Source organism: Trichosurus vulpecula, chromosome 1 (genome assembly GCF_011100635.1).
Source record: "Trichosurus vulpecula isolate mTriVul1 chromosome 1, mTriVul1.pri, whole genome shotgun sequence".
Taxonomy (NCBI): domain Eukaryota; kingdom Metazoa; phylum Chordata; class Mammalia; order Diprotodontia; family Phalangeridae; genus Trichosurus; species Trichosurus vulpecula.
Genome location: NC_050573.1, coordinates 446,324,663 through 446,338,538, shown reverse-complemented (window position 1 = coordinate 446,338,538; position 13,876 = coordinate 446,324,663).

Here is a 13,876-nt window from a genome sequence, read left to right as displayed (position 1 = left end):
TCTATGAAGAAACTGATAAGACAACCCAAATCAAATCAACATAAATTCTGATACTCAGTGACTGCAAAGCAAAGTAAAAAGTGAGGAAATGGAGAGATATATGGGAAAGTATTGTTCAAGAAAAAGGAATGAGAAGTGCCAAAGGTTATACAGAAACCTCATGCCTCTGTATAGTATGAACATGTCCTTAATTTTAACGAATATTTAATATTTTTATATTTATGTATAATATATTCTATTTATATTTTATTATGTTTTATATTATATCTCATTTATTAATATATTATTTTGCAACATATTGTATTATTTAATAATTTTATATTATTATATATTTATACATATAATTATATGTAAAAACTAGTTTTGATATTCATTTAAACGTTTTTTGAGTTCCAAATTATCTCTCTCCTTCCTCTTCCCCTTCATTGAGAAGGCAAGCAACTTGATACAGGTTATGCATGTGCAGTTATGTAAAACATATTTCTGTATTAGCCATGTTGTGGAAGAAAACATAGACCAAAAAACCCCCAAAAGACAAACCCCCAAACCCAAGAAAAATAAAGAAAGTTAAAAAATATTCTTTAATCTGCATTCAGATTCTGTCAGTTCTTTCTCTGGAGGTGAAAGTCCTTTGGTACTGTCTTAGACCATTGTATTGATCAGAATAGCAAAGTCATTTACAGTTGATCATCATTCAATATTGTTGTTACTGTGTATAACTTTCTCTTGGTTCTGCTTACTTCACTTTGCATCAGTTCCTTTAAGTCTTTCCAGGTTTTTCTGAAATCCTTCTGCTCCTCATTTCTTATAGCACAATAGTATTCCATCACAATCATGTACCACAACTCATTCAGCTATTCCCCAATTGATAGGCATTCCCTTAATTTTTAATTCTTTGCCACCATAAAATAAGCTGCTATAAATATTTTTGTGCACGTAGGTCCTTTTCCTTTTTCTTTGATCTCTTTGGGGTACAGACCCAGTTGTAGTATTTCTGGGTCAAATGGTGTGCACACTTTTATAGCCCTTTGGGCATAGTTCCAAATTGTTCTCCAAAATGGTTAGTTGAGTTCACAACTCTACCAATAATGCATTGGTATTTTGGTTTTTCCATATCCCCCTTCCAATATTTGTCATTTTCCTTTTATGTCATATTAGCCAATCTGAGAGGTATAAGGTGGTTCCTCAGAGTTATTTTAATTTGCATTTCTCTAATCAATAGTGATTTAGAGATTTTTTTTAATATGAGTATAGATATCTTTGATTATCTCATCTGAAAACTGCCTGTTCATATCCTTTGATAATTTGTCAATTGGGGAGTGACTTGTATTCTTATAGATTTGACTCAGTTCTCTATATACTTAAGAAATGAGGTCTTTATCAGAAAAACTCACTGTACAAATTCCTTTACTGATCCCACTTTTCTTATGAAAGCAAATGTCCACCTTTTCAATATATAAACATTTTACTCATGTTGATGTATGTCAGTGAGACATTGAATACAATTGCCTCTGAAGAACTAAAAATAATCTACTTTGATACTGAATCCTAAGGACTATTGGCACTTTTTATTTTGACTTGTGCTTTAAACTTCCTGTTATGTCTTCTCTTCCCCATGAGAACATGAACTCCTTGTGAGCAAGAGATGTTTCAATTTCTATTGGTAATTCCTACATTTAGCACAATACTTTGCACATAGTAAGTGTTTAATAAATGCTTTTTCATTCAGTCATTAATTCAAAAAGCAGTAGAGAAGCTCATGGTGGGTGACAACAGATTGCAAACTATAACCAATGAGGATCTCTAGAGAGGAATAGGAGTAAAAAGAAATAGTTAAGGAATTGTATGACAGGAAGAAATGATGGGCTGTTCATCTGGTAAGACTAGGGGATGACAGCTAGACAGGTCAAGTGTTCCACTGATATCAAGAGAAGCTGAGGAAGGCCTCTAGCACATCGAGTAGAACCCCTGTATCGACTCTTTTTGGATATGGACAAGAGTAGGGCAGGATGAGAAGGCATGGATAGGTTGCCATCAGAATTATAAATTGATGGCGACACAAATCCTTTTGTGTATTTGAACATTTGAATATGATTATGTGTGTACTTTCACATCTTGAAAAATAGAATTTAAAACCATAAGGGACCTAAAGGTCATAGGGTCTAAACCAGGGGTGAGGAACTTGTGACCTCCAGGCCACATGTGGCCTTCTAGGTCCTTGGGTGCGGCCTTTTGATTGAATCCAAGTTTTATAGAACAAATCCTTTTATTAAGGGGATTTGTTCTGTGAAGTTTGGATTCAGGCAAAGGGCCACACGTGAGGACCTAGAGGGCCACATGTGGCCTCAAGGCTGCATCCTCACCCCTGGACACCCTTCAATTTGAAGATAAGAAAACTGAGGTCTGAAAGGTGAAGGAACTTGGAGAAGCTCACCCAACTAATTAGTAGCTGATCTGGAAGGTGAACCTAGATCTTCTAACTTGAGAGTCAATGTGCTTGCTTCTTTAACATAGCTACATCCTGGTTTAAGTCACTGTATGCAGCTATGGTGTGAGGATTCTGAATTCACAAAAAATCTTAGGAGACATTTAAAGAAGCTATAAATAATATAAGTCAGAGTTTATCAAAGGATCTGCAGTAGTCTTGCCAATGAGGCTGAAAATTGGACGGGGACACTTTCAAATTCTTAGCACCTTTAGTTACGGAAAGGGAAATCTAAGGGACTTGTTAAAAATTCATAAATAAATATCTGTTGAATGTGTATTTTGTGTGAAGCACTGAGCTAGGTGCTGTCGATACTTAACAACAACTCTGTGAGTAGCTACAGGGTTGATCTTACCATGGTATGGTTTCAAAGGCACTAGAAAGGACCCCACTTCAAGTCTTCAGCACCTTCTGGATATTGCCTCAAACTCCACCTGTGGAGTTTCAGCCCTTTAGTTATGATTTCTGTTAAAAAATATGAATTCCTAGGGAGAATCGACACTTTTAGCTATCAGCTTTGTCTTAGTGAGTATGAAAGCTTCTTTATCACAATTTTTCAGAAGAAACAAGCAGAACTTAAGAGAGATGCCCAAGTCCACATACCTATTAGGGTCAAACAGTACAATGCAGCACACTGGCTTCGGAATTAAGAAACGTGGGTCCTAATCATTTCATCATAAGAACATAAATCTAGAATTGTAAAAGGTTTCAGGGGTCGTCTACTTCCAACCATCATCTTGGAGATGGAAGATCTCAGGTCCAGGAAGGCCAGGAGACCAAGGTCGCACAGCTAATAAATGTCAGAGGATGACCTTCATTCATTCAATACCTATCTGTATGACATTTATCAAGTCACTGCATCTCTCTGCAGATTTCTTCTTCTGTCAAGAAGGCCACTTCTGGCACTAAATCTTGTGACACCTAATGCCATCAAGAAAGCTGGGTATCAGCAAAACCCAAGCTGCTTTGGCAGTAGGTATTCTGTGCTCGTCCTTGAACATTAGGCTTATGTATATTTCAAGAATTTCTCACCTCTGTGCTTCAGCTACATTTATGTCTCATTTAGTTACTTAAAATCTATTTTATGGCCAAGAATCTTCATCAGACTTTTAAAACCTGTACCTAGGATCCAGGAAATGGTGTCATATCAGAACTAAATATAAACTAGAAAGGCTGAAGTGAGGTTCTAATGGCAAGATCCAGGAAGTTTGAGAGATTTCTAAATGTGGCCAAATGTATTCTCATTTCAATTTCAAATTCATTCATATTGGACTTTTCAGCTCAGTAGGTGGCTCCTTCCCATTTCTGAGGACTAAAGTCTGGATTACCCTGGCTTGAATTTGGAGTGGCTGTTTTGTTGTTGTTTGTGTCATTTAGTGATGACATTCCAATGTTGTTGTTTTCAGTAGACCAGGGGAGCAAAGGCTTTGACAGCATCATCACTTTTAAGGCTGGAAGAGACCCAAGAGACCATCTAGTCCACCTCACTTTGCAAACGAAGGAACTGAGGATGAGAGAAAATCGATGGCCTTCTTGAAGACACATAAAACTCGGATTTGAATTCATTTTCTCTGACCCCAGAGTCAGTGCTCTTTCTAGCACACCACACTGCCTCTAAGGGGGAAATACGCTTACTTTATTGATGACTCCTATGATGATTCTCTCCTCTTATCTCTATTTCTAGCCTGGATTTTCTGATTTGAATAGAATGGGTCTTGAGTCACCCAAACCAGTTCCTGGGACCAAATCCCCATAGCTTTCCTAGATCTCTGACCCATGCCACCCAGGAAATTACCTTTGCCTTTCTAGTTTTCACTGCCAGAGACCTCAGGAATCGCTTCCATCATCACTTGTGTTCACATTCCTTCTATAAAATGGGAATTAGGACATGGGTTGCTGAATCACTCCCATGCTAGGGAGAACCTTGTGGTTGGTAAAAGAACTGTACAATTTCCCAGAGTCAATTTGGTCCATTTTCTTCCTCCTGTTCAATTTTGGCCCCAGGTCATTGTGTATCCATGGGGTCTGACCACTCTACATAGCCAACTTCTATGCATTGTCCAACCAGCTACATTTCATAGTCTTTTTTTTTTGATTTTTTGTTTTGAGGGGAGAAGGCAGGGCAATTGGGGTAAAGTGACTTGCCCAAGGTCACACAGCTAGTAAATGTGTCAAATGTCTGAGGCCAGATTTGAACTCAGGTCCTCCTGACTCCAGGGCTGGTGCTGTACTCACTGGGCCACCTAGCTGCCCCTCCATTTCATAGTCTTGATGATAGGGATTCTTCATTCAGTGTGTGTGTGTGTGTGTGTGTGTGTTTAGCTTGAATTCTTTTGAGTGATTATGGATCTCCTCCAGAAGGCTCTGCAACATTCTGGAGCTTGGTACAATCAGAATGACCTGCTCATGAAAACAGAAGAACCTGGAGGAGACATCACCAATTATACGGAATCCCTCTTGCATTTGCACTCTGAGCTGGGCATCCTCTATGATTGGGGTGAGTATATGTCTTCCTGTTTTGTCCCTCATTTGGCATTAATAATCACGTGGACTTCAAACGAAGTTATCTCTGTTCTTAAATCTTTGTTTTGTTGTTCAGTTGTTTCAATCGTGTTTGACACTTCATGACCCCACATAGGGTTATCCTGGCAAAGGTACTGAAGCAGTTTGTCATTTCCTTCTCCAGCTTATTTTACAGATGAGGAAACTGAAGCAAACAGGGTGAAGTGACTTGTCCAGAATCACACAGCTAGCAAGTGTCTGAGGCTGGATTTGAACTCGACTCTTCTTGATTCTAGCTCTATCCACTGCTCCACCTAGCTGCCCTTAAATCTTTCTAGTCATCTTCTACAATTTAGATATATGCATAGAAGAGACCTTGTTCAAGGAGAGTTTTTAAAGTAGAAGTTTACTTTACTGAACAAAATGCTTTTTTCATAGTCAATAAGAACAATGAGGTGTTGTATTCTCTGTATCTCTCAGTGAAATGTGTGAATGTAAAGATGTGGTTGGCTAAAGAATACCATTTGTGGAAGTCTGCCCATTCCCTTCTAATCTTTTTATCAAGGATGCCTTGATGTATGTGTAAATTATTCTCATAAAATTTTGTAGAGATGGAAAAGTAGTCTTATGGGTCAGTAGTCCTTGATATCATTCTCAATAACCCAGTGTTTACTTGAGATTTTTTTTAACATTTGGGATCCCCTCAACTTTCAGGTATCTTGAGAATTTACCCATAAAAGACATCAAAATCATGTTTCCTCTGTGACCTTCTCTTTGTATATTCGTGGTACAGTGGGAAGATAGCTGCCTTTGGAATCAAGAGACCTAGGTTTGGATCCTGCCTCTACTACTTACTACCTCTGTGACCTGGGTAGGTCACTTAAGCTCTCTGGGCTCATTTTCCCCTTATGTAAAATGAGGGAGTTGGACTCGGTAGCCTTTGAGGCTTTAGAGCCTTCCAGCTCTAAATCAATCATTCAGATGAACTCTTTTTTTTTTCATTCCCATGTTTTACTTATTCATCCAGCACACTGGGTGATGTGACATTAGGGTCTAAATGTGGTGGTTCCACTATCATTCAAGGGAGAAGAGAAGTTGTTAAAAAAATTCTTCAGAGATCTTTTCCATTTTTAATCTGTTTGGCTTCCTCCTTCCAATTCCATATTTTAATGATCTAGTTGAATTGTATCTGTTGTCAGACTTTCTGTAAACTTGTTATATCTTCCATTGCTTGTCTCCATTCCATTAGTGACCTCACACATGACCTTCTACCTGTTGCCTCCATAAGATTTCACAAATGAGCTTGTGTTCTAAGTGGGTGTTTCCCTTGGCTGCCATAGCTCTCTGCTTTGGCAAGATCAGATATTTCCTGGCCTGATTCTTTCGGTCTCTTTATTGTGGTCACTGATTAACTTTCCAGACACCTCCATACCATGATACCTACACTCTTACCATCAACCTCATCCCCCTCCAACTGGAAGCTTGGGTTCAGGCCTGCAGATGCTCAGCTCTGATAAGGAAGCAGTGTACTTTCCTGTCTCCACACCACTTGTACCATCTCCCTTCCTAATGCATTATATCCTCCATCAGAATATATATCACATATACATGCATATGTATGTATATAATAAGTATTCTTGAGGGAAGAGGTTGTCTTTATTGCTATTTGGCACCTCAGGGTTGTTTTAATTTGCATTTTTCTAATCAATAGTGATTAAGAACATTTTTTCATATGACTATAGATAACTTTAATCTCTTCATTTGAAAACTGCCTGTTTATATCCTTTGACCATTTATCAATTGGGGAATGATTTATATTCTTATAAATTTGATTCAGTTCTCTATATATTTTAGAAATGAGGCATTTGTCAGAGACCCTGGTTATAAAAATTGTTTCCCAGTTTTCTGCTTCCCTTCTAATCTTGGTTGCATTAACTTTGTTTGTGCAAAAGCTTTTCAATTTAAGGTAACCAAAATTATCCATTTTGCATTTCATAATGTTTTCTATCTCTTGTTTGGTCAGAAACTTTTTCCTTCTCCATATAATTTCATTCTTTCCTCTAATTTGATATTAATTTTTAACAAATCAGTTGTATGTCCACAAAGAACTAATTAAAAAATGACTCCCATACTGGTAGCCAGTCATTTCCTGTCCATCAAAATCTAATCAATTTCATTTTGTGCCAGTGCTTGCCATGTCCAGGGCCTCCTGGCTTTCTTCTTCTTCTTTTTTTTTGCCTTTTTTTGGCAAGGCAATTGGGGTTAAGTGACTCGCCCAAGGTCACACAGCTAGTACATGTGTCAAGTGTCTGAGGCCGGATTTGAACTCAGGTCCTCCTGACTCCAGGGTCAGTGCTCTACTCACTTGTAGCCAGAATGGACTTTGTTTTCTTTGAATGACTCAGCTCACCTCGTTGAGCTTCCCTGGACGCTGGGGCTGGCTCTTCCGGGGCAGGACCAGAGCTTCCTGTGTGATGAGTCGTGGCGCTGGCTGAGGGGAGGTGTGTTAACGTGGTCTATGCTGGGGGAGGGGCCAAGTCAAGAACCAATTGGCCCTGGTCGTTCAGGCGGCGCTTGATGATGTCAAAAACTCTATAAGAGGGGAGAGGACAGCTTGAAGATCCTCCTTTCCTTTTCCGGTTGGAGCCAGAGACGCCTACAGCTGAAGCTGAGCTGCCGGTAGCAGAGCTGACTGGAGGCTAGTGGGTAATCTTCTTACCGTAGAAGGGAAGCATGTATACGATTTTGCCTTATACCATCTTGCTTCTCTGTGGCCTCCTGGTTACCCTTGTGAGGCGGACTTATTGGGCCTGGAAGCTTTTGATGAAAATATCAAAATGGGGACGCTGGTTTGTGGGCTTGTTACTGTGGAGTGTAAATACATGCTTTAGTTCTCCTGCCTTCTGCCTAGAGAATTCCTTATATCCTGCGGTTCCGGACCTTTTAGGCACATATGAGATTCTCTTTGAAATCATAAATTCTGCCTTCCTGATATATCGCTGCACCACCTAGCTGCCCCCTGACTTTCTTCCTGATGGAAATATTTATGATATATAAACATATGTCTTTTGTAAAGTCTATATGCCTTTGGATTACCTCAGTTACTACTCCTAAACTGTTTTCCAACATATTTTCCTCATCTTCTCCTATGCCCATCTCCACAGTGAAGTCATTATGGAATTTTAAAGTATATGTTGATTTTCTTTGGAGGGTCTTATCAAGGTCTTCATAGAAATTCTTTACCTGCTTACCCTCTGTTACAGATGTTGGCTCATTGGCAATAATTATTTTAATGATAGTCTTATTGAAAATGCATTTCATCTATGCCCAAGGGCTATAAAACTGCATATCCTTTGATCTAGCAATACCACTGCTATGTCCATATCTCAAAGAGATTTTTTTTTTAAAAAGGGAAAAGGACCTGTATGTACAAAAATACTTATAACTGCTTTTTTTTGCATTGGCAAAGAATTGGAAATTGAGGGGTTGCTCATCAATTGGGGAATGGCTAAACAAGTTATGGTACATGATTGCGATGCAATACTATTATGCTACAAGAAATGATGAGCAGGAAGGTTTCAGAAAAACCTGGAAAGACTTAAATGAACTGATGCTGAGTGAAATGAGCAGAGCCAGAAGAACATTGTACCCAGTGACGTCAATATTGTAAGATGATCCACCATGAATGACTTAGCTATTGTGATAGATACAATGGTCCAAGACAATTCCAAAGGACTATTCTCCCTCCAGAAAAAGAACTGACGGAGTCTGAGCACAGATCAAAGCATACTTTTTAAAAGCTTTTAGAATTTTTCTTAGTGGTTTTTGGGGGGTGTTTGTGGTTTTTTTTTCCTACAACATGACTAAAATTGAAATGTTTTGCATGACTACACATTTATAACCTATATCAAATTATTTGCCTTCTCAATGAGGGAGAAGGGGATGGAGGGTGAGAGAATTTGGAACCCAAAATTTAAAAAAATGCTGAAAATAGTTTTATGTGTAATTAGAAATAAAGATCTTTAAAAATTGGATTTCGTTTGTTTTTGTTTAGTCATTTTAGTCATGTCCAACTCTCTGTGACCGCATTTAGAGTTTTCTTGGAAAAGATATTGAAGTGGTTTGCCATTTTCTTCTCCAGCTCATTTTACAGGTGAGGGAACTGAGGCAAACTGTGTTAAATGACTTATCCAGAGTCACACAGCTAATAAGTGTCCAAGGCTAGATTTGAACTCAGGAAGATGGGTCTTCCTGACTCCAGGCCTGGTGCTCCGTCCATTGTGCTACTTTGCCACATTTTGTTAACCCTCCAATATGATATGATCCAATATCCTATGAAAGGAGATTTCTTGCTGCCTTTGAACATAGGATACAACTAAACTCCTTGAGTGTCACCTCAGGGAAAAACTGGGAAAAGATTCTTCCATTTAGTTGTAACTTCTCTTTGTTATCTGGTTTCACTTGTGGCAAGAATATTGGTATTGATGAGGTTCAGTTCTGCCAGCAGTATGTTGTCTTCTCAGTTGCTTGGATGAGGATCTTACAATTAGAGTGCCAATAGCCATTAGTACTTAAAATAGGTTAAAATCTGTGTGATTCTTAGCACCCTCTGTTCCTTTTCCAATGCTCTCCTGCCCCCTTTGATGCAGTGGAAGGAGGCTGTGCAGGACTGAAGAGCATCGTATATTTTTCTTTGTTTCCTGGGTTGCCATGACCAAAGAATTCATCACTAAGTAACCAACAGCTGCTGCTGTACTTAGCTAAGCTGGTCCTCAGAGAGCAGGAACAATTTGTTGCCAAGGCCACACTCCTAGACTTTCCATCATGATAGATCCTGCTGGTGCTTGGGCTCCAGTGGCCTAACCTCTGAGAACACATTGTCACCTCCATGTTATAATGCGGTACTAGAGTAAGACTTTGTGGAGACTCTGCACACAGCAAGGCCCTACTAACTATTTAGAATTAAATATCGGAAGCACTGGCTTCTCCTCCTTGTGAAGAGGGAAAAATAGGCCTATGTGGTAGCCCTTAAAAGGCACCAGGAGCCCCTGTACTCTTTGATAAGATATTGGGGTAGAACTTCATGGATTGCAAACATTACAATGCTATAAAATGTCAGCTATTAATACTCCTACCACTGTCTTCTTCAATATACACAACTATAACCAACCCATGTTGGGCAAGAATTCAAAGACCATTCAGTCAATTAAATATTTATTAAGTGTTTGCCATATGTCAGGTCCTGTGCTAATGGCTGGGGATGCAAAGAGAAAGTAAAAAGAGTCCCAGCCCTCAAGGAGCTTACATTCTAGTGGAGGAGATAACACACACACCTATATAGATATATGTATATAGATATAGATACAGATATATATATACATATATATATATAGATATAGATATATATAGATATAGATATACACACAGATACATACATATATATACATATATTAATACAGGTATACACACATGTGCATATGTGTGATTATTACATTTTATATAACATATTTTATATATACAAGATATATGATATAGTATTAGAAGCACTGCTCCACCTTTTGAAGTGGAGGGATATATATGTATACATATATATATGTGTGTATGTGTGTATATATATATATGAATAAGTTCATATAAGATAGAGAGTAGATGGAAGATAGAGAGATAGGCATGATTATTACATTTTATATAACATATTTTTATGTATATAATATATATATATATATATTATATAATATTAGCAGCACTGGCTTCTCCACCTTTTGAAGTAGGGGGAAATATGTATATATACATATATATGTATATGTACATACACATATACATACATACATACACATATATACCTACGTACATACATGTGTGTATGTATGTATGGATAGATTCATATAAGATAGAGAGTAGATGGAAGGTAGCCTTAAAAGGGAAGGTACTTCTAAGAGAGAATAATAATAAAGTATGATGCCTGACACCACCTTTTAGGAGAATCCCAGTATACCATGAACATCAGAAAGATCTCTATTGTCTATTGAAAAGCTTACCCACTACACCCTTACACCCCACAGAATGCCATCTCCTTCATGAAATCTTCCCTAATCCCTAACGTTCCAAGTCAGTAATGACTTTCCCTCCCTTAGATTTCACAGAGTACTTTGATGAGGGCCCATGGCCCTTTGAGGACAAGATATTTCCTTAGGATAGCCTTGTCGAGCGAGTACTAGATGAGATGAGAAAAAATATCATATATAATTGTGTGCAAAAACAGAGTTATGAAATCTAAAAAGATTCTTATAGCTTTCTATGCCAGAGAGAGTCATGTTAGGTTAGTTCAACCTCTTATGGGAAGCCCTTCCTGATATCACTAGTGGTCAGTATTCTTCCTTTTCCAATGATCTATACAGATTGTATATCTGTGTGTGTGTGTGTGTGTGTATTTATGTATGTGTGCGTGTGTATACACACATACACGCACATATATATATACACACACTATGTATATATACTATATATTACATGTATTCTGTAGAATGTAATCTCTTTGAGGGTAATTACCGATTTGCTTTGTCTTTGTGTCCCCAGTGCCTAGCATAATACCTTTCCCATAGAAAGATCCTTAGTTTTATTTCATAAATCAAAAATGAAATAAATAAAATTTTAAAAATCCATAGAAAAAGCTTAACAATACTTGCAGAATAATCTTGTGAATTGCTTTGTATTATAGCTATCTGTGTGAAGTATGTATCATCTACTTACAAGAAGGTAACCTTTCTGAGGGCAGAATCTGCATTTAATCTAGATTTGGCATCTATTCCAATGCCCAGGACAGGTCTCTCTACATGGTTAAGTACTTTAATAAATGTATTAAATTTACTTATTAGAAAAATTCACTATAGAGGTAGTTCAGCTCAATCAGAACAAGTAAGGAGCTAAAATAAAAAATTAAATAAGAAACATCATTAACATGGAATCAAACACTCTCTCCTTGGAATTTAGAAAAGTTTTCAAAGGTTTTTGAAAAAAAAGTGGTAAGGGTGAGATTGAGTTAGAGAAATGACATTTCCTTATGAATTCTAGCAATAAGGTGGCCTTTAATCCCAACTCTGCCACCGATTCTTTGTGTGACCTCGGACAAGTCATTTCCCTGCCTCATTTTCCTCATCTGTAACATAAGAGGCTTGAACTAGACAATGTGTAAACTCCTTTCTTATTCTTAAAAATGGAATTCTAGAACCTAATGCTTTCTGAACAAAATTGTTGCTGCCTGTTTATCCAACTGGCTGACATCTTTTCTGATGGCACCGTAAGTCCATTGTGTTCCCTGAGAATTATCCCCAGCTATATGAGCTATATTTTCTGACCAAAATATTATGGGCTTTTAGGCTGAACATCCTTCCATTTAGAGACCACAAAGTAGGGGTTATTATACTTTTCTCTCTCCTCCTGCCTTTATTTTTTTTATCTTTAACATCCAAAGAATTTGGGACAAGGCCCGAATTATCCCAAATCTTTCTCTTCCTCGTGAATTTAGTCGCTAAGGTAAACACAGTTAATTTAAGAATTCTTGCCTACCATCAGCCCCTAATATTGTTTTCTTAGTACTCCAGTTAGGATGTATGAACTAATCAGTCATTCAAGTATTTATCAAGTGCCTATCCAACGAACCAATCAATAAACATTAATTAAGCACCTACTATATGCCAGGCACTGTGCTAGGCAATGAGGATTCAAGTACAAAGAATGAAACGATCCCTACTTGCAATCTACTTGTATTCAAATGGAGGAGATGCCAAGTACACATGAAAGAATATATACAGCATAAATAGAAAGAGAATAAATTCAAAGTAGTGTGGGAGAGAGGGAGTAGGAATGGGGGGGACTCACTAAAGACTTCGTGCAGAAGCTGGTGCTTGAGCTGTGTCTTGGAGGAAGAGAAGAGCTCTTAAGTGAAACTGAGAAAGGAGTGCACTCCTGGGATCTGGGATGGCCAAGGCAAAGGTGCAGAGAAGGGAAATGAAGGGATGTGTGCAAGGAACAGAAAAAAGGCCATTTTGGCTGTATTGCTGATTATAGGTGGAGAAATATTGTTCAGTGAGATTGGAAAAAAGTGTAAGATTTTAAAGCTAAACAGAGAAGTTTATTACATTCTATCTACTCTAATGCTCCCAGCATCTGCCCTCTCCAGGCTCCATTTGAGTGATTCCTTTGAAGGCAGTCACTTTTGCTTTTTGAGAAAATGGGCAAGGTTTAATTTTTCTCAACTATCAGTAAGCTGTTAGGAACTTTGGGGAAGTTCCTAGGAAGTTTAAGAATTTGGAAGGCCTCTAGAGGCTCATGTAGAAAAGAACAAGGTCCTTATTCTAAAGGGGATGGAGAACGAGAAGGGAAAAATGGGGTGCCGAAGCACCTTGCCTCAGTTGCTGTATAATGAAAAACCACCGTATTTTCTACTCTTGCTCTGCTGATGCTGGTCTTCTGCCTGCATGGTTCTTGATCTCTCGGTTTCTTTTTTCTTTGTTTTTCTTTCTCCCCTTCTCCCCTCTTCGATGGGGCTGGGGTCTTCTGCTGTATACAGAGCAATCCCGAGTAAGAAAGGAGCAGGGCCTGAGAAAGGAAAAGAGAATGGTATCCTCCTACGTACTCCTAAGCAATGGGTTGTGCCAAGCAGGAGTTTTTCAAAAGCTGGACTCCTAGGTAAGGAGACCAGGAACTTGATGCAATTGACTTACAAACTGGTTGCCAAGGCCTGGGTGGGTGGGGTAGGGTCAGGGAACTAAGGAATGAAGTCTTTCCACTGGCCTAATACCTAGGCATTGCCTTGAATAGACACAGTGCATTTTTAGCTCATGATTTTTCCTCCTTGGATGCTTGGGAGCTCAGGGAGAAGAGTTGGCT